The sequence below is a fragment of the Ambystoma mexicanum genome, chromosome 3p (genome assembly GCF_040938575.1).
Source record: "Ambystoma mexicanum isolate Mex_15411 chromosome 3p, UKY_AmexF1_1, whole genome shotgun sequence".
In the NCBI taxonomy this organism is placed as follows: Eukaryota; Metazoa; Chordata; class Amphibia; order Caudata; family Ambystomatidae; genus Ambystoma; species Ambystoma mexicanum.
Window position 1 is genome coordinate 992,891,931 of NC_090925.1, and position 24,759 is coordinate 992,916,689.

The window sequence follows — 24,759 nt, forward strand, 5'->3', positions numbered from 1 at the left end:
CCAGTAATACTATCCCTAGTGTGACGTCCACTGTACCCAAGATCCCTCACGCGTCTAGGATCCTCAGATTGTTTTTTTCCGCCATACTGGTCGGAAGCATTTTGCGGAGTCCCCTGGCCTTAGCCATACTTTTGCTAAAATATTAATTTATTGACATCCTTCCCCATCCCAACTTCGACACTCGACGCCGGCTGGAGAAGAAATCGACCGTCGGCTGCTGCACGACAGATTTGGGCCTCGGAAGGCCTCTGGCCTCGGGCCGGGCCTTGGAAGGCCTCTGCCCTGCAAGTAGGGAGAGTGGGGGTTGTACATACTCTACACTCTTGGTATATAGGTACACCTTATACATTTCCTACACTTAACAGCCCGCTGCCTCAAGGTGCGTATGGAGGGTACCCCTTTTCAATTCTGCCCCAAGTGCAATCGCAAATACCCTTGGGTCGACGGGCACGCCACGTGCAATCTCTGCTTGCCGAGGGACTACCCCGAAGCGAACTGCAGAGCGTGTAGTAGGTTTAAACCTAAGACACTTAAGGACCGTTCGACGAAGCGTTGGGCCCACCACGCAAGGCAGGCGGCCATGGCAGCGGAGGGCGCCTTCAGCGACGCCGTACTTTCGGACGGCGAGGGCATTACGGCGTCGAAAGACAGCCGAGTGCAAGTCCCCGCCCTCGGAAGGTCATCCGGCAGGGCGGCTATGGGGAAGACCCCCGGCGACACAAGCGCTTCACACACACTAAACACACGAAGTCCAACCGAGACTCGACGACGTCGAGTTCTCGGAAAGAGGCACAAACAGAACGGCCGATTCGGTGTCCTCTGGGCGTTCTCGATCGAGATCGCCGCATAACTCCAGGCAATCATCCACTCTTGCCAAGAGTGCCTCGCTCCCTAGGCTAACAGAAGTTCGATGGTCGGAGGACGAAGATGACTTCCACCCCCAGGCCGCGCTCCAGGAGTCGGAGCCCGCAGTCAAAAGCAGCGAGGCCCCACGCTCGAAGGACAGGGACCCTACCCCCGATCCTCGACGCCAGGCGTCGAAAACCTCCGGAGCCACTAAAGGACAGGGAAAACATTTTTCCACTCACGGGGAGGGTGGAAAACAGCAGAAGAAGCAGCCTTTGCACTCTTCCACACCTGTGAAACACACCACTCCCCCTAAACAGACAGGTCTGCTGATATGTCTAAAACCAGCAAATCTACTCAAGATAAATCCCTGAGACTTGCTGAGAGAGTCATTCCCAGTTCCAAAAAATGGTCGAGTGAAGACATAGATAGGGTCATGTCAAGAATGTCTTCTTTGGCTGATTTTTACGATAAAAACCCAGACCATTTCCTTTCGTATGATCCACAAGGGGCAACACCCTCAGGCTCTAATGATCCTATCCCCCCCGAGTAAGAAGCCCCGGTTTGAAACACTGATGAGGTCTACAGACCCCTTCGAGGTACAACCATACTCAAGACCATTCTCACTGTATCAAGAAGAGGCTTCCTTTGGTGAGGACCAAGATTTGGCATGGTAGAAGAGCAAACTGGGACGGGCTACTATGGGGATGATGAGGACCAAGAAGAGGAAGACCCTGAAACCTACAGAGTAGATTCCCCGGTGGAAAACGAAGCCCCGGTTACCGACTCCCCTGTCGATAACCAACCCCTCCTAAACGAGGTTCTCGCACGTGCAGCAGAACATTTTCATATTGACACCCACGGTGTCCAGGAGGAGGGGGGACTTCGCAGAGGAGTTAGTGGGAGAAAGGAGGCCTGTTGCCCAGACCATCCCTATCCTTAAGTCCATTCAGCGAAGAATAGACCCGTCCCTGTTGAACCCGAACCTCACCAGAGCATTCAATCCCAGGGTTGAAAAACTTTTCAGGGCATCCCAGTCTGACCCTCTCTATATAAGAGGACATCTGAAGCCAGACTCCCTAGTTGTCACTAACACTCGTAAGAGGGCTGGAACACCCTTGTCATCGTCGGAAGCCCCTCCCGACAAGGAGAGCAAAAAACGATATGGCTTCGGCAGGAAAGTAGCCTCAACGTCCGCCTATCAAGCAAGGATTGCAAACTCCACAACCATGTTGGCCAGCTACAACTGCATCAGTGGGAAGAAGTCGAGGCACTCATAGCCTCTGCTCCTGAACTTTTAAAGGGCCAGTTAGCTTGGATTTCCGCAGAGGGTAGAGCCGTGTCTGGTTGCATTTTGAAAGCAACCTTTGACGCCGCGGACAACGCAGGCAGATTGATAGCAGAAGGCACTGTTATCAAGAGACATGCGTGGTTACGGCAGTCTGGTTTTAAGGCAGAAACCCAGGCATCATTGTTGGACAAACCGGTGGAAGCCGATCTGTTGTTTGGTAAGGCGGTCGAAGACTCACTGAAGAATGCCAAGGATGAATACGAGACACTCAAGTCCCTTGGCCAGTTAACCAATAAACCCCCTAACCAGAGAGGGAATAGTAATTTTCATCGCCCACGCGGCCAAAATTCCCAGAGAGGATCTAACTATTCCCAGGGGCAGGGTACACAGTGGAACAACAGCCAACAGTCTACCCAGGGTTACGGCAGGGGTAATAGGAGAGGTCGTGGTAAAGGCAGAGGCAGCCCCAGCAAGGGAGGCGGCACGCCTCCACCAAAGCAGTGACGCTCAGTTCAGGGTCCCTTCTCACGCAACCCCAGTAGGGGGACGCATTTCCAACTTCACCCAGGCTTGGGAAGGGATCACATCAGACAGATGGGTGCTGTCAACAGTATCTACAGGGTACTGTATAGAACTGCTGCAGCGTCCCCGGAACCATCCTCCACGACAAAGAGTACACTCTTTACAACATCAGAAGATTCTCCTCGAGGAGATCGCCATTCTGCTAGAAAAGGACGCGATAGAACTCGTCCTGGGACACCAGGTAAACAAGGGTATTTATTCAACTTACTTCCTTGTGCCAAAGAAAGATTTGACAATGCGCCCAGTATTGGACTTACGGCCTGCCAACAAGTATGTCAAGCCCCAAAAGTTTCGTATGACTACGCTACAAGAGGTAATCCCCCTCCTAAAAAAGGGGGATTACATGGCAACCTTGGATATGAAAGATGCTTATTTTCATATTTCCATGTTCCCAGCGCATAGAAGGTACTTGCGTTCAAGCTGGACAGTCGACACTACCAATTCAAGGTACTGCCCTTCGGGATAGCTTCAGCACCAAGGGTATTCAACAAGGTACTGGCGGTGGCGGCTGCACACCTACGCAGGGAGGCAATCCGGGTGTACCCTTATCTGGACCTCCTCCACGAGTTAGGCTTCTCAATCGAGAAAAAGTCAAGCCTGGTGCCAAGCACCTCCAAACAGTTCCTAGGAGCAATCCTAGATACTCAAGAGGGGTTAACCTTTCCTTCAGAGGAAAGCATTCGGAATATACTACTGCAAATTCTGCATTATCAGTCCGGTCACCAAATAACGGTACGCAAAGCAATGCGTTTACTGGGCATGATGGCGTCATGTATTTACCTGGTCCCCCACGCGCGCCTGCGCATGCGTCCCATGCAGGAATGGTTGGCGAAACAGTGGTCTCGGGCAAGTGGTCAGTGGGACGATCTAGTGGTCGTTTCGCCAACACTAGTACAAAGCTTTCACTGGTGGACAAGAGAGAATCTCGCACAGGGGAAACCCTTTTACGATCCCGAAGTACAGGCAGTAGTCACTACCGATGCATGTCTGACGGGGTGGGGAGCTCACCATCTCCACCACACAGCTCAGAGTCTGTGGTCTCCCTCAGTGGCCAAGAACCACATCAACCTGATAGAGCTTCTGGCAGTATTCAGAGCGCTTCAAGCGTTCGAGCCCCACCTACTAAACCTGTCAGTGCAAATCCGGACGGACAGCACAACAGCCATATTCTACCTGAACAAGCAAGGAGGGACTTGTTCGCCTAATCTGTCCAAGCTTGCCCAGAAAATCTGGATATGGGCACTCAGACGGAACATCTTCCTGTCATCACAACATGTTCCAGGGGAGCTCAATTCCCTAGCTGATGCTCTGAGCAGAGACTCCCTCCCAGAGGAACACGAATGGGTTCTACACAGAGACGTCGTAGAAGATATCTTCTCTCAGTGGGGTTTCCCCACTATAGACTTATTCGCCACAAGCGAAAACAGACAATGCCCAAGATTTGCATCCAGGTTCCCCCAACCAGACTCGCAGGGGAACGCCCTGTGGATGAACTGGTCAGGGATGTTTGCGTACGCTTTTCCACCAACTCCTCTCATCAGGAAAGTGGTGAACAAGATGAACAGAGAGTCGATGACGCTCGTCCTAGTTGCTCCCATGTGGGCAAGAAAACCGTGGTTCCCACACCTACGCAGGATGGCGGTGTGCGAGCCCATCAAACTTCCAGCCTGGTACAACCTACTGTCCCAGCACCAAGGTCAAACAGTGCACCAGCAACCCAACTCAATGAACCTGGCAGCATGGCTCCTGAGGTCATAGAGTTTGGACATCTCAATTTACCACAGAGGTGTATGGACATCCTAAAGGAATCTAGGAAACCAAACACAAGGCACTGTTACTTTGACAAGTGAAAGAGGTTCGTTATCTGGTCCCAGAGTAGACAAATCAACCCTGTTGATTGCACTCCTTCCACTATTGTTACATACATGCTCCACCTGCTAGATGCAGGATTGGTTTTTAACTCACTGAAAGTACACCTGGCAGCCCTGTCGGCATAGCAAGGTCTCATGGTGGAGAGTACCAGTAGTTAAAGCCTTCATGGAAGGAGTAAAGAGACTTCACCCTTCTATTTCAAACCCACCACCAGGGTGGGACCTTAATGTGGTGCTAGCCAAGCTCATGGGACCCCCTTTCGAGCCCATGCATAAAAGCAGTCTCAAACACCTGACTTATAAAACGGCCTTCTTAGTAGCTATTACTTCTATAAGAAGGGTCAGTGAAATGCAGGCTCTGTCAGTGCAGGATCCCTTCTTTACTGTCCATAAAGACAAACTGGTTTTACGCACACACCCTAGGTTCTCACCTAAGTTTATATCAAAATTCCATGTAAACCAGTCCATCGAGCTTCCGGCTTTCTTCCAGGACCCTCAAAACTCAGCTGAGGTGAAACTACACACCCTAGATGTGCGTAGGGCGGTCCTCTACTATGTAAATAAAACCAGACCGCTAAGAAAAACAGATCAACTGTTTGTCTCCGTAGCTACAGGCAGAGAGGGGGGTCGTGTCTCTAAAGGTGCCATCTCGAAGTGGATTATTAACTGTATCCAGCTGTGTTGCTCACTCTCTGAAAGTACTCTGCCTTTCACACCAAGAGCCCACTCTACTAGAGGCATTGGGGCCACTCTGGCTTTCATTGCAAATGTACCCCTTGACACCATTTGCAAAGCAGCTACTTGGAGCTCTATTCACACTTTTACTCAGCATTACTGCATTGACACCCATTCCAAGGCAGATACACAAGTGGGACAAGCGGTTCTAAGACACTTATTTGCTCATGACCCTTCTCACATCCCACCTCCTTCTTCAGGTACTGCTCGCTAATCTATGCACAGCATGTTATCTAAGCAGATTCCACAAGCCTCAGAAGGGATACATTACTCACCGTAATCGTATTTCTGATGCTTGTATCTGCTTAGATTCACATGCGACCCACCCTTCCTCCCCTCTGAGAGAAGGCGCATGGTTGCTTGTAGTCTTACCTTTCTATCTGCTTGGATTATCTGTACTCACGCTACTCCTCATGCTACCTCATGTCAGAAAAAATACAATCTGAGGATCCTAGACGCGTGAGGGATCTTGGGTACAGTGGACGTCACACTAGGGATAGTATTACTGGCACGCCCTGTGTCGACGCCCATTTTTGAGTTTCGAAAAAAACAAACTGTAATACTCTGCAGCTTCCACTAGATGTCGGCCTATGCACAGCATGTGAATCTAAGCAGATACAAGCATCAGAAATACGATTACGATGAGTAATGTATCATATATATATATATATATATATATATATGTGTAAGGGAGGGGTTAAAAATAAGTCTGCATTTTCGGCCGTTGCAGTTCCCAGGTCAACATTTTTGTACGATTCCCTATGGAGTCTTCCATCCTCCATATCTCTTTTAAGGCATCTGTATTTTACTTTTGCTGCACGCAGCTCCTTATGGGCAGTGTTTCTGGGAATCCTTTGGGTTCTCCTTTGAGATTCTTTCTTTATCCTTACTACTGTTCTTAACGATAGAGGGATACTTAGTTCCTTCCTAAAATGAATATTCCACCTTATGTGGAGTGTCATCATTCATGAGCTAGCGCCATCATGTGTCCACAAAGTAACACCATGTTTTGGTATGATGTTCTTTGGTGCTCACAACATGCAACCGGTATTGCTCAGATATAAAAATGCCATTGAAATCCCTGTTATTCACTCCATTTCAAGGTTTTGTTACCAAATTCAAGTTATTCTTACCATTATCGGGTATTGCAACAAAACCTCCGGTACTTACACTATTACCATCCAATGGCCAGGTACTCGTACCATTCTCAAGGCAATGCACAATTAGGAGCAGTTTCACTATGCCCAGTTAGCAAAGCAACGCCAAATTCCATTATGTCCAGTTAGCAAAGAAGTACCAGTTTCAATTATGCACAAATAAGAGTGTAATTAAATCTTGCACTTCTATTGATCATGAAGCCTAACAGTGTATAATGGAATACATTTTGCACTTTTATGCTATTAAGACAGGCTTGGCTTGACCTGTTGCAGGACCACTTCGATGTCACAGTTCACAATTATTCACTCTCAGTTGGATACCTAACAGATCTTCGAGTGAGCACCCATGTGGTGCCGGACCACACTGCATATGGTATCTTGGATTGCCTCCCAAAGTTCAATCACAAAGTTCAATTACTTCTTCAGTTCCAATTATACTTGCAGCACTCCTCGTCAACGCTTCGCACATGGTTCTCTTTAAACAATGTTGCAGTTTGCAATCTTGGTTCTAACACAGTCCGGTCTGCTATCAGTCTCTCCTTCTCACCGGCTGTTTTGACTTTACTGGAGCCGCTTTGTTGCAGGAGCCAAGGACAGTACCATGGCGGCAATCGCTCCTTCCTGTCTCGGCTATCGATGGGGGAGAGCCCCGGGCCTCTTCGACATACAATGCACTTTTCTCCAGCTTTAATTCCGTTCTTATGTTTCTTATTCTGGAGGGTTCTAGAAAGCAGCGGTTTTCCTCCGAAAAGGCCAAGGAAAACTTCATCCTTGCAAGTCTTTCTGGTCTTACTGTCTTTCTCCTCGTATTAAACTGCCATCTCGGAACTGCTGCTTCCTCGTGTGTTTTACCTTGCTCAGAGTGTGATGGAAGTCCGGTTTGTGTAATTATCAGTAATTGCCTCACTCTGTCTGACCATCGTGTTGGGACATGTCGAGTATATGGCTCGGGTGTTAGTCCGTTGTCGCTCACGGTGAACTGTCTGTGAGAAAGTGTTTGTGTAGGAAAAGCACAGGGCCAGGGGTTGAGGTCCTAGGTATCCTACCTGGTAGGATGGGGAAAAGGTGTTGGTGGGTAGGGGATACTGCGTTTCACCCGCCGGTGTACACTACCACTCCCTGAGGCCCCCCATCCTGGTGATCCTCCCGCACTGGTCCACCCCCAGGAACTGAATCCAAAAGCGATGGCTGTGTCCTGGCCACCTGGATGACAGATCCTGGTTTTTTGCATACCCTTCCCCAATGCAAGGTGATTTGCCTGTTATTTGTCCAGTTTCTTCATTGTTAAGCCCGAGTGAGCAAAGGGCGTTGGAATTACGAAATACCTGCTGTTGTACTGTGGCTGCGCTTTAGAGCAGCATTGGTCCCCAATCAGCTGTTCTACCAGCTGCCTCATACGGAAGACAATTGCAGAATCGTGGGAGTGAAGGAAAGCGCTGAGAAGCCCTGCCCCCTCTGCTCCTGGCCCCGCCTATGCAGGAAGTGTGCCTCTGAAAAGATCACCCTAGGCACCCTTGCGGCGCTAAACCCGAGTGAGCAAAGGGCGTTGGAATTTCGAAATACCTGCTGTTGTGCTGTTGTGCTGTTGTGCTGTTTGGCTGTTTGCTGCGACTTCGGCGACCAACTAACTCCAACAGTGGTTAGTGTGAAACGGTCCCCCCCCCCCTTCCCGACATTTCAACTGGGGGGCAACCTACATGAGGAGCTGCACTACGAAATGAAGTCTATCCGTAGAAACGCGACCTCGGGTTTGAGAACACGCCTTCAGGTAAGACAAAGATTCACTTCCCTCCAGAAGTTGATGGAAATCCTGAGCAAGTAACTAAAGTACTGCAAAAAGACCAGCCCGTGCTGAAACAGTTACGCTTACCATTTAACACCAAGAAGCGAAAGATCCTCTCTGTGGGGGCTGTACTGACAGTTGAAAGGAACACTCTGCTACCCCTGGAAACAGGAGAATTCAGAAACACTCCCTAAGCCCAATGACCCCCAAAATCTCCTCCCCATCCCAAGCCCAGTCAAAAGTAATAAACAATTATCAACGGGTTATGCAAAAACCCAACGTACTGAGGAACGGATGGAAGATGGAAAACTGGAAGACCACGGTGGTAGCCTTCTAGGGGTAAATGGCCTGATGGAAAGCTCTGCCCCTCCTAAAAATCCCAGAGACTTCATGGTACAAAGAAGTGAGGAACCATGTGAGATCCCTGATAGAACTTAGGATAGGCCGACAAATGAAATTGCGGCCACAAACCCAGAGCGAAGTGAAAAATCTAGAGGGGGCGAAGGTGATTACCCCAACCATTGCCCATGTGGAACGCCACAAAGCCCTGAAGGGGGAGAAGGCTCTGTACCTGGAAGTGTGGCTTAAAGCCCTACAGGGAAGGAGCCAGTTTCATTCATTGATGGCCTGAATGTGTAAAAGATGTTGCTAATAAAACCCCAAGTTCAACAGCCTCTTCGGAGGCGATATGGGAAAACTCAGGTTCCTGGCACCTGGTAGATCTAGGCCATTTGGAAGATGCCCTGCAAGATTCCATTATGTTAAATGGGAAAAAAACTCCATCAAATGGAAGCTATATGCGCAGAACCCATAGGGAATTATATTTTCAAGCCATAAATGGGGGATACTCCAAATCAAGGATATAAGTCTACCCCATATCTGAAAAACCAACAAAATTAAGTGAAGGTAACAGAAAAAAAAATCAGAGTGGATAAAGGGAGAGATCATTCAAACGCCTTTCAGGAAATGGCCATGGAGATGCCTAAAGATAGGTGGATTGAAGACCAAACCCGGATGCCGTTAGAGAGACCTAAACCATCTGGAAGTCCAAGTGGAAATGAAATTACAAATATGCCTGCAGTAAATCAGAGTAATTCAAGGCTAGTGAATAAAATCATGCAAGACATATCGATCCTGACGGGGAAAATAGAAAGAGAAAAAAGGAAAAGCTTCTTTATAAACGAGAAGATTACAGCATTAGATAAAGAGCAAGCTAAAATGGGGACTTTGGGAGATGGAGACAATGACCAAAATTCCACTAATCCCCATGTGAAACAGATGTCAACTAAAATGACTCAAACATCGGCTGATGTAGAAGAAAGGTCGACTCAAGATGGGGTGTCCAAAGAGGAAAGAAGTAGCTTGCAACAATTTGCAAATTAAAGAGGCAAACTTGCAAATGGAATCTTCTCTGCAGAAACTAGATAGACGAATGGATATGGAAGCAGAGCAAACACAACTTTGGCAAAACCGCCTGAGTGATTTAGCAAGAAAAGATGCTAACGATAAATCACTTCAGATGGAGGCAGTCCCCGAGGACTGCAAATGGATGAGAAGCCTCTATAAAAAGGAAAACGTCGCTGACTGGTTGGGAGATAACATAAAGGCAGGAAAGGGTCCAATGAAATTGAAACAAGGAGATGGTAGCCAAACAAAACAAATAAACCGAATCTCTGATAATGCAATCCTGATCTCTCCACGAAAGAAGGCAGATGAAAGAGGAGAGCCCGCATCTAAACCAACTCAATCAAACTTTTCAGTTTTCGCAGGCACTGCCTCAAATGGCCAGGACCTCCAGGGGGGAGAGCCCAAAAAATTGGAAAAGGGGGGGAAAAAATCAAAGAATTAAACCCTAAAAAGGAAAGCAAATGGTTCCAGCGCTTTCCTGAGGAATATAAGAACACCGCCTAAAAGAGAGAGCCTGCAATGTGCAAAGAAACCCAGAAGGCAAATGACACTTAGAGAGCTGGACCCTCTGGAGGAAGCAAGGGCAAACAAAATTGTAAAGACTGTTGAAATAGAAAAGGAGGAATGGTCTGATTCGGAGCAAACTGAGATTTAAGTGATCTCCTAGAAATAATGGACAAAAATAGGGAAGATGAGGAATGGGAAAGTATCACTCTATCTGACTGGCAAACCATAGACACTTGGGAAACTGCCCATCATGTAGGGCAAGTAAAACACCTAAAGACGCAGAAACTGCAAGGAAACAAATTGACAAAGACAGACTTGAAACCGGATAAAAAGTCAGATAAAAACTGGGTGAAACCGGATAAAAAGTCATTACCCCGTTCAAAACACTGGAACAAAAAAGGAAGCAGCAGGATAATGAAGAAAAGAAAGCCCAAATAAATCAGGGAAAGCTCTCGTCAAAATTCATAACTCAAAAAAATGGGGCGGGGGAGCAGAGAAAGAAGAGAGAAGACTCCCCTCCTCGAAGTGACAGGAAAGTTAGGTCACCTAAAGGTTGCTACCTAAAGTTAGAAACAACATCAAAAGGCTCAAGAAGGGTAGTGCTAAACAGGAACTTTACGCATGATAGCCACAGAGGACATAAAAATTATGGAATTTATAACAAAAAAACGGATGGATCAGATTATACTACATCTAAACTATAATAAGATGAGCAGAAATTGCTAGAGGCAAGTGACATCCTTAAAAAAAAAAAAAAAGGGCTTTTGATTAGAAATTTTGAAAGATAAACCCAAGCAAGACCATACAAAAGAAACAACTAAGAAAGAAAAAACACAAGGGGGAGAAGAAAGTATATAAAGTGACAAAAGACATTGAAAAGGAAACCAGTGAAAAATTCAAACCAATCCTAGTGGATGAAACTAAAAAGGATCAAAGAGTAAATGCAAAAGAACTATCGAAAACCCATAAGGAAAGATCATCTACAATAAAAAAAAGTGCTGAGCAACTGAAAACTTTGAGGTTCACAGTTGATAACTCAGATAATATGAATAAGAGTAAAATCAATCCGAATGAAGGGGGAAAAAGAAGTTCAATGATTGGACATTGATGGCTAACCTCTTAAAAACTAAGAAAAAATAATCGACTGATGAAGAGCCCCCAAAGAAATTTTTACTGTGCCTCGTGGAACACCGGAGGCTTTAAACATCTGTTTACTGACGACAGTAATTTCTTGGGCAAATATGACCTCATATCTATACAGGAATCTTTTCTGCGAGAAACTGTCGTGTAGATCTCAGGTCCAGCGCAGAAGCAGCACAAACCCCTACCTCCCCTTATTGGTTTTGGAGTCTGGAACTACAAAGTGCACAGACCTCCGCAACCACCACGGGGAAAGAGGGTTAGGGTCCACGGATTGGATAGGTAGGGGGTTGCAGGAAGACCGGAAAGAGGATTAGGCAGAGGTTCCGGACAGGGAAGGGGAGAACAGGGAAAACGTGCTCCTTGGCTCTTGTTCCTCAGACCTTGGAGCTTCTCATCACACATGATGTCAGCTTTGAGAAATACCACCAGGAATTTGTTCTATTACACTCGCATAGAACTACCTATACTTGCACCTTACATTGATGCACCATGAATGTACCACTTGCAAGGCACACCACCCAGTTAGAATGCACTGAGTTGCTTCCAAATCTTTAAAAGGATTTTTACCCTCTGACACAGATTCAGGAGTGAGAACTGGATTGCTCCTACACAGTAGCTATGAGTAGAATTGCCAAATGAAGAAAAGCACCACTGTGTGCTTGCACCTATCAAACATATGATTTGCTGTCTGAACAATGGGAACAATGGGCACACGCGTGGAATTGGATCCCCAATTTACAGTACACACACTTTTAACCTTTCACCATTCCCTGAATTCACACTTAGAATGCACTAGCGTGCCAAATAAACAAACAGCACTTAGCTCTGGTTGCTGCTCTGAAGTCCGGTGCCCAAATCCGTTTTCAGCAATGTTCGGAAGGTAAAGGAAACACACAGCGTCTGCCAGAAGAAAATACAATTAGTACGCGCTCACAGCGTATCGTGGTCTGAAGGGTTAAAACAGTTGGATTAGTGCATCCTGCATGAAGTGCATCTCCGCTGCCATGCGTGTATTCGTTTCCACACAGGGTTAAGTCACGGCGCTTCAGCGCGAGAAGTCACGTTCCCCAAGCACTTTCACAACATTTATCTCGCGGCCAGGTGCGGCCGTATTATCAATCACCAAACATGCTTCACTCGCATCGGATCGGGTTGTACACAGAGAGATTACTTATCTTTACACTGGCGGGGCCTCGGGGAATGTCTGGAGGCGAGGAGCTGCCCCGCGAGAGTTTTCAGCCAAACCGGAGCTTCTAAAGATGCGTCCGCCCGGAGGAAAGTCTGAGCGTGAACAAGCGTCCCGTGATCGCGCATGCACAGACGTTATGGCGTTGGCGGGGGCGTTCCCAAGTGGGTTCGCTGGCTCTGTGTGCTTGTTCCTCCCGTGTAAGAAGTGTGGAGACTTCTGGAGGCGCCCAGCATGCTGGGAAATGTATCCTTTGGCCCCAAGCTGCTGCAACACAGGTATCTTTCCAGCAGATGCCAACTTCCCCCACCTGATGATCCTACAGGGAGGAAAAAGGTGGCATCTGCTGTTTAACTATGCCCCCATCATGGTGCTAGCTACAATTTGCCCCTTAATACGCCGGGGCTTTACGACAGTACATCCCCTCCCCACAGAAGGGCCTGGTTTCTCGGGATAATTACGATGGAACAAATGTAAGAGCCGAGGAGCATGTATATTGCTGGCGGGTTCCCAGGAGCGTTCCTCTGGGCCATAACCTACCCAATCTACCAAATAATACAATACCCCTGCTCTTTTTCGGGAATTAAGAATGGCTTGTACTTCATACTCCGGATACCCTTCCACCAGACCCGGGGGGGCGGGGGGTTTCTTTCCATACGTGTGTGTGGAGCAGCTGGTTTCAACAAGGCAACATGAAACAGGTGCACTTTCATATGTGATGGTAATTGTAGCCGCATAGCCACAGGATTTATTATGCGAGCTATACGAAACGGGCCAAGAAAGCGGGGTTTAAACTTAGGTGATCCTGGTAACTTCAAATGCCGTGTTGAAAGCCAAACCTTATCTCCCACATTGTATTGTGGGTTCTCTTGAGGTTTAGTATCTGCATAACGTTTGGTTGAGTCTTTGGCTGCAGTTAAGTTTTGATGGGTTTTGGCCCAAGTTTGCATTAAAATGGTCATTCGAGCCTGCACTGATGGTAGAGGATCTTGTCCTTGGGTAAGCGAAGGTTGCACTTGAGGGTTATAACCATAGGTGGTGTAAAAAGGTGAAAATCCTGTGGCGGTATGTCGAGAATTATTGTAGGCCAGTTCAGCTAGCCACAGAGTGTCCACCCACATCCCTTCTGCTCTATGTGTGTAGCACCTCAGATACTGTTCTAACGTCTGATTCAAACGTTCTGTTTGTCCATCAGATTCTGGGTGATAGCTGCTGGACATCTGTAGTTTGATTCCCAACTTGTCGCAAAATGAACGCTAGAATTTGGATGTAAATTGTGCACCCCGGTAAGAAACTATATGCTGGGGTATTCCATGTAATCGGACTATATGTTGTAGAAAAAGATCTGCTAGCTCATGAGCTGTTGGCATTCCCTTGCAAGGAATGAAATTTCCAAATTTGGAGAAGGAATCCACTACCACGAGAATTGTGGTATACCCTCGGTCTGCGGGTAATTCTACGATAAAGTCCAAAGGAATGGTATTCCATGGTGTTATAGGTAAAGGTTGAAGCAAGCCCATAGGTTTTCGATCTGTTTTGTTTCGTGCGCACACTTCACATTGTTGCACATAAGTTTGGACCTCTTTATGGAGCTTTGGCCACCAGTAAAGTCGCTGGACCAGTTCTTGCGTTTTTGTTAATACCTAGATGCCCAGCTAGTGGGGAATCGTGGCACCATTTCAACACTTGCAATCTCAGAGCAGGTGTGGGAAGGTACACGGCCTTATCTTGATAAGGAATTCCATCTAACACATAACGTTTCTTTGCAGGATTCTCCCACTGAAGTAACTCCTGTGCAGCTATCCCTCTACTTATTTGATCGAAGAGGTCATTAGTGGTTCCCCCGATGAACTTGGTTGAAGTGATAATGGGTTTATCTTGTTCCTCTGATACCATCGGCGCAGACACTTCAGGGTACCTAGACAAGATGTCCGCCTTTTTGTTTTCTAGTCCGGGTCTATATGTGACCACGAAATCGTAGTCTGTAAAGTACATGGCCCATCTTAACTGGCGCGGAGAGAGCGCGCGTGCAGATTTCAAAAACTGAAGGTTATGATGGTCCTTGAGGACGGTGATAGTATGTCTAGCCCACATCAAATAGTGCCTCGATTCAGCGAATGCCACTCTAATGGCCAACAGCTCTCGATCTGCTATTGTGTAATTCTGTTCCACTGGGTTCAGTTTTCTTGAATAATAGGCTACAGGATGTAACCGGCCTGATTGGTCTCGCTGTGACAGGATAGCGCCCACTGCATAACTGGAGGTATCTGTCTCCACTACGAACGGTTGCGTTGGGTCGGGATGCAACAACATTGGAGCGGAAGTAAAGGCTTCTTTTAACTGGTTGAAACTTTGTTCAGCATCCTTGTCCCAGACAAAAAACGTTCCTTTTTTCAGCAGACGGGTGATGGCTAAGACTTTCTTGGCAAAATCTTGAATGAAACGTCAGTAGAAGTTCGCAAAGCCCAACACTGACTGTACTTCCTTGATGTTTTTAGGGGCAAGCCAATCCAGGATGGCTTGGATCTTTCGCTCGTCCATCTTCACTCCTTCCGGGGATAAAATAAAACCCAGGAACTCCACTGTAGTGCAGTGAAAGCTACACTTTTCAAGCTTCGCATATAAACGATGTTCTCTCAGATGTTGTAGACGTCGAGAACATGTTCCACATGTTCTTCACGAGTTTGTGAGTATATTAAAATGTCGTCGATGTATACGACTACGAAGACATCTAAAAGACCGTGAAGGACCTCATCTAGAAAATACTGGAAGGCGGCAGGTGCGTTACAGAGACCGAATGGCATGACCTGATATTCATATAGTCCAAATTTCGTTCTGAAGGCCGTCTTCCACTCGTCTCCTTCACGCACCGGCACCAGATGATATGCCCCCCCTAAGGTCCAATTTTGTGTAAATTTTTGCTCCTCGCACTTGGTCCAATAGAACAGGAATGAGCGGGAGGGGGTAGCGGTTTTTTATTGTAATGCGATTTACTGCACGGTGGTCGATACAAGTTCTAAGGTCCCCCGTCTTTTTGGGTATGAAGAATAATGGCGAAGAGACGGGAGAGGTAGAATGCCGTATAAACCCATTTTGAAGATTTGTGTCAATATATTCCTGCAGGTGTTTGTTCTCACTCTCGGTTAGTGCATATATTCTACTACAGGGCAACGCAGCACCAGGTTCCAGGTCGATTCTACAATCGAATGAGCGATGTGGTGGTAAAGTCTCTGCCGCCACCTTGCTGAACACATCTTGAAATTCCATGTATTACAACGGTATTTTCGTAATTTCGGTACTTCCGTTCTGTGTAGCACTGAGCACCTGAACCATCTGTCTGCTTTCACTGGAACAATAAGCATTACAGTGTTCTGAAGAGAATCGTGCTGTACCTAGAGTCCAATCGATGACAGGTTTATGAAGCGCGAGCCATGGTAAACCTAATATGAACCCGAACTGAGGAGCTGCAATTATATCAAACCGAATGGTTTCTTTATGGCCTTGGACATCCAAAACCATTTCTTCAGTATGCTGGGTTATAGGTCCAGATTTTAACGGGGTGCCATCCACAGCGCAGACTGCTTCGTGACTCTCTTTAGCTAACATAGGTAAACCCAATGATTGAGCGTGTTTAACGTCCACGAAGTTTCCGGTAGCTCCGGAATCCACCATTAGGGTGGCTGTCACATTCTTCAGACGTGTCCGCAAGACACCTGCAACTGTGATGTGAGGTCGATGGGAGTGGGTGACATTGGCTAAGCTAACTGGGGGGTCTTGATAGCTATGGCTCGGCAGGTTTACCCCACTCACTGGCGAGCGTTGGCGTTTCCCAACGATGGGTTCCCTTTGGGTTTCGTCCCACATTCTTTCACGAAATGTCCTGATTTTGCTCAGTACATATAGAGCTTGTCCCGTCTTCTTTTTTCCCGTTCTTCTTGGGAGATGGGGCCACGGATTGTGCCTATTTGCATGGGTTCTACATCTGAAGACTTCTCTGGTTTCCCTACGGTGGGTTTTTGATAATCCAGTCTGGGTGGAACCTGTTTCCCATCCCACCTTCTTTTATCTTGGCGTCTTTCACCTTGCCGATGGTCCAGCCGTAAGGCCAGGTTGATCATTTCTGAGCAAGATTCTGGTTGTGGATCCACCTGCACTATTAGATCCTTAAAGTTCATACCTAAGGCCCTGATAGAATAGAGCCAACCTTTTTTCATGGGGCCATTCTGCTTCCACTATCAGCCGGTTAAAAGAGGTTACATATGATGTTAGATCTTTGTTGCCCTGCCGCAACATCAGTAATTCACGATCCTTGACTAGGGAGGCAGATTTTCTGTTAAAGATTTTACCGAATTTACTTTGGAATTCACGCCAATCGTACAATACTACATCATCTTTTTGGACTAACGGGGTGGCCCAGGCTGCTGCGTCCCCAGTGAGATGAGAGATAACAAACGCAGTCCTGGCCTGCTCAGACCGGAACACAGCTTCTTTGGTTAGAAAATGCAGCTGGCATTGCGTAATGAAAGTGGTGTATTTTTGTGGGTCCCCCCATACCTTTCGGGTGCAGCTAGGGGCACAGGTGTTGGCGTAGTGACTTGTACCTGGACCAGGGTTGGAGTAGCCGTGACTCGCTCAGGGAGTGGGGCCCCTTGTGCTGTAAGTGTTTTCACTCGTGTGGCAAAGGCGGCATAATCCTGCCGGGTAGCGACTAACTCTGCCTTAAGCTCATGCAGGGCCTGCGCTATCTCCTCCATGAGGGCTGAAATTCGTGCTGCTTGGGCGCTTGATTATACGTGGGTTTGCGCTACTGTCGTGTAGATCTCAGGTCCAGCGCAGAAGCAGCACGAACTCCTACCTCACCTTAATGGTTTTGGAGTCTGGAACTACAAAGTGCACAGACCTCCGCAACCACCACGGGGAAAGAGGGTTAGGGTCCACGGATTGGATAGGTAGGGGGTTGCAGGAAGACCGGAAAGATGATCAGGCAGAGGTTCCGGACAGGGAAGGGGAGAACAGGGAAAACATGCTCCTTGGCTCTTGTCCCTCAGACCTTGGAGCTTCTTATCACACTTGATGTCAGCTTTGAGAAATACCACCAGGATTTTGTTCTATTACACTTGCATAGAACTACCTATGCTTGCACCTTACATTGATGCACCATGAATGTACCACTTGCAAGGCACACCACCCAGTTAGAATGCACTGAGTTGCTTCCAAATCTTTAAAAGGATTTTTACCCTCTGACACAGATTCAGGAGTGAGAACTGGATTGCTCCTACACAGTAGCTATGAGTAGAATTGCCAAATGAAGAAAAGCACCACTGTGTGCTTGCACCTAACAAACATATGATTTGCTCTCTGAACAATGAGCACATGCAAAAGCGTGGAATTGGATCCCCAATTTACAGTACACACACTTTTAACCTTTCACCATTCCCTGAATTCACACTTAGAATCCACTAGCGTGCCAAATAAACAAACAGCACTTAGCTCTGGTTGCTGTTCTGAAGTCCGGTGCCCAAATCCGGTTTCAGCAATGTTCGGAAGGTAAAGGAAACACACAGCGTCTGCCAGAAGAAAATACAATTAGTACACACTTGCAGCGTATCGTGGTCTGAAGGGTTAAAACAGTTGGATTGGTACATCCTGCATGCAGTGCATCTCCGCTGCCATGCGTGTATTAGTTTCCACACAGGGTTAAGTCACGGCGCTTCAGCGCGAGAAGTCACGTTCCCCAAGCACTTTCACAACATTTATCTTGCGCCCAGGTGCGGCCGTATTATCAATCACCAAACATGCTTCACTCGCATCAGATCGGGTTGTACACCGAGAGATTACTTATCTTTACACCTGTGGGGCCTCAGGGAATGTCTGGAGGCGAGGAGCGGCCCCGCGAGAGTTTTCAGCCAAACCGGAGCTTCCAAAGTTGCGTCCGTCCAGAGGAAAGCCTGAGCGCGAACAAGCGTCCCGTGTTCGCGCATGCGCAGACGTTAGGGCGTTGGCTGGAGCGTTACCAAGTGGGTTCGCTGGCTCAGTGTGCCTGTTCCTCCCGTGTAGGAAGCGTGGAGACTTGTGGAGGCGCCCAGCATGCTGGGAAATGTAGTCTTTGGCCCCAAGCTGCTGCAACACAGGTTTCTTTCCAGCAGATGCCAACTTCCCCCACCTGATGATCCTACAGGAGGGACAAAGGTGGCATCTGCTGTTTAAATATGCCCCCATCATGGTGCTAGCCACAATTTGCCCCTTAATACGCCAGGCTTTACGACAAACACCAGTATGTGAGGGTTATGAATTGTACATAAACCCGGCCAGAAAGGAGCCAAAAGGGAGACCATTCGCGGGCCTAATGATACTAAAAAAGTTAGATAGCCCCCTTCAAGTTCTGGAACACCACATCCCAAATCCCTTTGTGGAAATACTAAAAATAGCATTTCAGCCAGAGGAGATCGATGGTCCATCAAAGTTGCTATTGATCAATACCTATTGGGGCCAAAACATGCCTAAAGTTGATAGCTACCTAAAAGACATTATGAATGCCATCGATAAGTCAATGACGGTGGATAAAGACCAACTGATTTTACTCAGTGGAGATTTAAATATCAAATTATTGGACCCAGAGGGCAAGATAAAAAAGGTAGAACATCTGGTAGGTAAAGAACTAAAATGGATGGAGGAAATGCGAATTCGAGACATGATGAGGTTAAACAGCCAGACGAGAGGAGACTTGTTTGGCGCTAACACATGGCACTGCGGAAAATCTGGAGCTTGCCTGGTCTATTGTTTTGTAGGAGGTAATACCCTTGAATGGGTAAACTCCTTTACAATTAAGAAGCAAGTAAACGGTGACCATAGCCTATTGGAAAGGGAATTCGCTTGGAAAATAAGAACATCATCAATGAGAACAGGAGAGATGGAAACGGAAGTGTCCTGGGGAAGAAATAGATTAAGGATAAAAAAAGCAGGCAATACCAAAGCTGGTGGAAAAATACAACCATGCCACAGGGAATGGTAATGATCTGGTTGAGTACATATGGCTGCTGGAAGCTTTTGAGGTCAAGTATGATCCGAATAGAGTTAAAACAATTAAAAAGAAACATGTATATGATGAACTCTTAGTGACCAGAAGGAAACAATACAGAGCTGATTTGGCACGCATTAAAAGGGGAAACTCTTTAGATAAGGATGAACATCTGAGAAAGTGCCGGCAAACATACAAAAAATGGCTACGCTCCACCCGATTTTTGAGAGCACAAGGTGATGGGGGCAAAAAATGTTAGCCGCAGTGTCTAATAACGCAAGAAGCACCTGGGACATAATTAACAATAGGGAACTTAGCCAATCTGCAATAGGTGTAAACCAAGTTTCGGAGGAAAATTGGGTTAATCACTACACCTCACTATATAAGGGGAAAAATAAGAAAATGGCTATATTGAATTCGACACAGATGATATCACATGGATGATAAAAAAACCTAAGTGCCTCGAGGGCAGCTGTGCCAGATGGCATCTCCAATAAGATGCCTAAGGACAGCTGTGAAGAATGGTCAGACTTAATCTATGCATTGTTTCAACAAATAAGACGATCAAGACAAATCCCCACCTTTTGGAGAGAGGCATATATTGTGCCAATCTATAAAAAAGGGGACAGAGGAAATCCCAGAAGTTACAGGCCGATAGCGTTGCTGGACTCAATAGGCAAACTGTTTGCGTCCATTCTGTTAAGAGACCTGAAAAAATGGGCGACACAGGCCAAAATCTTGGACGAGAGGCAGACAGCCTTCATCAGTGGAGTAGGAACATAGTTAAACTTGTTCCTAATTAATCTTGTGAAAGCAAAGGCCCTGGAGAAAAAAAAGCCACCTATTTAGCCTTTATTGACCTCGAACAGGCGTTCGATGGAATAAACCCGGACCGCCAGTGGCTAAAGATGGAAAGATGGGCATGCCCGGTAGATCTTTTAGAAGCTATCCAAGCCCTGTACACCAACACCACGACACAGGTCCAAATAACAGCAAATGGAGGGTTGACTAGAAAGATCGAAACATCCAGAGGAATTAAACAGGGATGTGCTTTAGCACCCTTCCTTTTCGTCATATACATGGCCGACATGAAGATCGCACAAGACAAGATCCGCGCCTTTGCCCTTAAGATCAATGGGATCGAAGTGCCGTGGATGTTGTACGCTGATGATGCGGTATTCCTCGACCAAATACCCATTGGTCTTCAGCGACGGATAGAGGCTTTCAATGAGTTCCTAATAGAAAATGACATGAAAATAAACATCAAGAAATCCACGGTACTAATAATGATGTCCAGTCGTGGAAAAAGATCGGCAAGGTAATATCATGCCTGGTCATTAGAGAATGAAAAATTGGAGGTGGTTGACACAACACTATATCTTGGGGTGAGGATAAACAAAAACTGCATTGAAGACGGCCACTGTGCACTGATTCGGGAAAAGCTAACCATTTTAACTAACCAGGGATTAGTTATTAATCGAAGATATGGAAAGTTCTCTTTGACGCCCATTTTAACCTTTTATAAACAAAAGGTGGCAGCTGTACCTACTTATGGAGCAGAGGCCTTGTTAGCCCTGCGTTGGGAAGTTTGGAACCTATGCGAGTCATATTTTTGATGGAAAATCTTGAACCTCCCAAATTCGCTGCCTGTGGAGCTTATAAGAACTGAATTAAGGCTCCAATTCTTGACGTCAATAGTCCTATGGAAAACTTTATCTCTTTACCGAAAACCTATTCTCGATAAACCACCACAACCTTACGAACTTCTAGTCCAGAAAGAGCCAACTAATAAAGACACAACACTCCCAACGATGGAAAATCAAATGTAAGAACATCTTGGAACAGTTTAGTATCACTGAGGACACACTGAAATACAATCCTGCCAAGGCTAAAAGAAGAATCCAGGAAAAAGACTGGGAAGAAACTCAAGCGAAGAAACTGGCAAGAAACCAGTGCCATAACATCATATGGGAGCGAAAAACACTGAATACCCTCCCACCTTACCTGAAGAAGTTTCCATCAAACCACTACAGAGACCTGCTGTTGAGATGCAGACTGAATATTTGGGCCTCTAGAGAGGTAAAATGAAGGAGAAAGCTAATGGAAAAGTCAAAAGCGTACTGCAGGTTTTGTGAAAATAAGGAAAACCTGGAGTCCATTAGACACGTTATGCTAGCCTGCACGTTATCCCTGGCGTTGAGACGCTTGACGGCCATGGGGAGCTACACGACCATAATTTCACCAGAGATGGAGGAAGAATACTGGGAGAGATTGACAATTGAAAAGGTTGGCAGAACAATTGACGCTCTAAAATGTGTGGAATCCTTAAAATTGGGCTTGGAGATGGAAGGAGATGGAGAGAGAGGGAAATGTACGGGATCATAGTATACTCCCATTCAAAGGGGCGAAAAATGGGGAAGAAACATTATATATCATTAAATAATGGCCAATTGAGTGATGTGAAGTAATTGAATGTGGAAAAAATGTCAAAGGTTTAATTGATTAACCAATAAAACATATAAAAAAAAATATATATTGTTTAGACCTCGGAGAGAACAGGGATGAGAAATGTCCAGGAGTTCTTGCATATTCCATTGGTTTTCTTCTGGTGGTAAAGGTAGGGGTAGAGTGTTTTTATTGATCTCTCTAAAGTAACCCATGAATTGGCCTCTAAGGTTTGATTCGGGTTTCATAGATTCTTTATATCTTGAAGGGGTTTTGTGGGGTTCTGATTTTTCCCAGTCCCATATTGGAGAGTTCTGGTAGTAGTAAATTGACTGCCAGCAATTCTGGGGTAAAAGAATCTCCAAAGGGAGGTCGGGTTTCCTGCAAGAGAGTAAAAAAGGTAGGGCAATCCCAACCCAGAATAACTTCATCGGGGAGTACAGGAATGATGGCTGAAGATATTAAATAGGACTCGACCCGGATGTTAATGTGTACGGGTATTTTCGGGTATACTTCATTGTCCCTGAGTACACAGGTAACTCTAACTAGGGTAGCGTTCACAAGGTCTGTTGTTGTGAGCAAGTCCGCTCGTATAGGGGTTTGCTTGCTACCCGAGTCAATTAATGCCTTTACTTGCTTCCCATTCACCCAAGCCTCGTCAAATGTGAAGTCCGCAGAAGACTGACATAAACATATGCTAAAGGTCTCCAAATCCTCTTTGGTGGTGTTCCCACGCTTCTCCTTTTAACCAGTCTATTTCCATAGGTTCGTCCTTTACATTTTTCAGGCAGTGTCTAGCTAAATGTCCTGTTTGTTTACAGGAAAAGCAGATAAGAGGGGGTGGTCTGCTTCCTTTAGGTTCCTCCCTTTTGCTTTCATCTTTGGATTTAGGGTCAGATCTTTTGATTTCTAGCGTTTCTTTTGGTATCCATTTCTTGATTCGGTACAGCCCTCCTTGTTTGTCTAATCCCTGAGGTTGAGGTCGGTGGTTAGGTTTTTTTGTTCCTCCCCTCGATGGACCGATGTGTTTAGCTGCATCTGAGTGGTTTTGTGCAGTTTCAGTGGCCATGGCTAGGTAAGTTTCACTTAACTGTAAGATGACTTTTTGCAAAAAAGCGTGCAAGGAATTGGTGTCGTGTTCTAAGGTGATCATCTCTATTAATTCTTCTAGGGATTGGTTATTGATCCAAAGGGCTACAGTGTTATTGACCCACTCACCCATTTTTAGGTGGGTTTCTACCGGGTTTAATCTAATGGCCCTTAATTTCTGTCGATAAAAACTGCAGGTTTGCCCCACTCTTTTCAACAACCCTTCTTTGATGGATACAAAGGTAGCTCCCTGGGCACAATTAAGTAGATAGGCCGTTTGTAGTTCACCTTTCAACAGAGGAGCGAAATAGCACCTCTTAAGGTTCTCTTCCCATCCTAGGCGTTCGAAATTCAAAAATAAATTCCAAAGCTCTTTGCCTTCTAGGTATGTTTGAAGTACCTACCCCCTGTGGTAGTAGAGGTCTCGCTTGCAACTAAACCAATTTTGTTAATTTTTCCTGGATCCTAGCTTCAGCCTGCATTTGATGGGCCGCCAACTGGGCTATGACATTTGCTAGGTCTGCCATTTCTTCTGGTGGGGTAACAGTGTCTTCTGTGTTTTTTTCTGAATCAGAAAAAGAAATAGATCTCAATGACTCCTGATAAAGTTTCGAAGTCATCTGAGTTTGATTCTGCCGAAGGGATTGGCTTCAGTACTTTGGTCTCTAACCCTGATGGCCCCACAATGGATGGCACATGGATACCAAAAATAAAAAGTTTCAGGAGCGGGAGGTTTTGGGGCACTAAGTCTAAGCGAGGGAAAGGCTGATCATACTTTCAGTATTTTTCGATCCCACTGTTGTATATTATAACGGGAGAGAGGAAGGGGTCTAATAATACTTGAGTTGTAAAGAACAGATCTTGTTGACCAGTCTGTATACGTAGTTGAGAGAACAAAACCTCTTTTAGCGTGGATACACTGTCGGAGTGAAAGATTCTATTATCCCCTTCTGGTGGTATAATAATTATCAGCATGAATTTCAATTGTTATCATGTTATCAGTTGAATCATATCCCACAGCTGACACCACATGTATGGAAGGCATGGTATAAAAGTAAAACACACAAGTGATCACAGTTCAAGGGGGTTTATTGAACTTTATCAAGGGTGTAATAAACGCCCATCTAAACATAAATCTAAGATGGGAGCAAGCTACGACCATCAAAAAATAATAATGCAGTCCTAGTGGAGTTTCGTCAAAATATAAGGGTTTATAAAAAAAAAGTATTGCTAATCCTTACCGCTGAGTTACAAATAGTGTGGGGTATGTTCATGAAAAAGAAAGAAGTGCTTACAAAATAAGTCAGGATGTTCAGGCTCTTGGCCTCACTTCCCCACGTTTTCAGCATGGGATAAGGCGGTTCACTCGAGCATAGAACACACTTGGGCTTCTTCGGCACAAGGGCACAATTCCATTACAAGCATTAATCTCTTTTCTGTCCAGGTTTCTCAAGTTATCAAATGTTTCTGGCGTCAGAGGGTGTTCCTTTCGAAGAATTCAAGTAGCACATTTCACTCTTCACCCTGGACCCCCCTCAGCCGTGCTCAGATCCCCTTATACTTCCACATCCCTTTTCAGTTGACTCATGGTTCACCCTGGATTCCTGGTTCACCCTGGATCTCCCTCAGTCTGGCTCAGATACCCTTTTTACAATTCGTCACCCTCAACCGGGCTCAGACTAATTTCTGTTTGTTTTAG

The 24,759-nt window shown here is 46.2% G+C and overlaps 1 protein-coding gene across 3 annotated transcripts in view; it reads left to right on the plus strand.

Moving 5' to 3' along the window:
* Nucleotides 1–24,759, plus strand: part of NCOA6 (nuclear receptor coactivator 6) — a 1,612,994-nt gene that overhangs the window by 846,178 nt on the left and 742,057 nt on the right. The gene's annotated exons all lie outside the window — the stretch shown is intronic.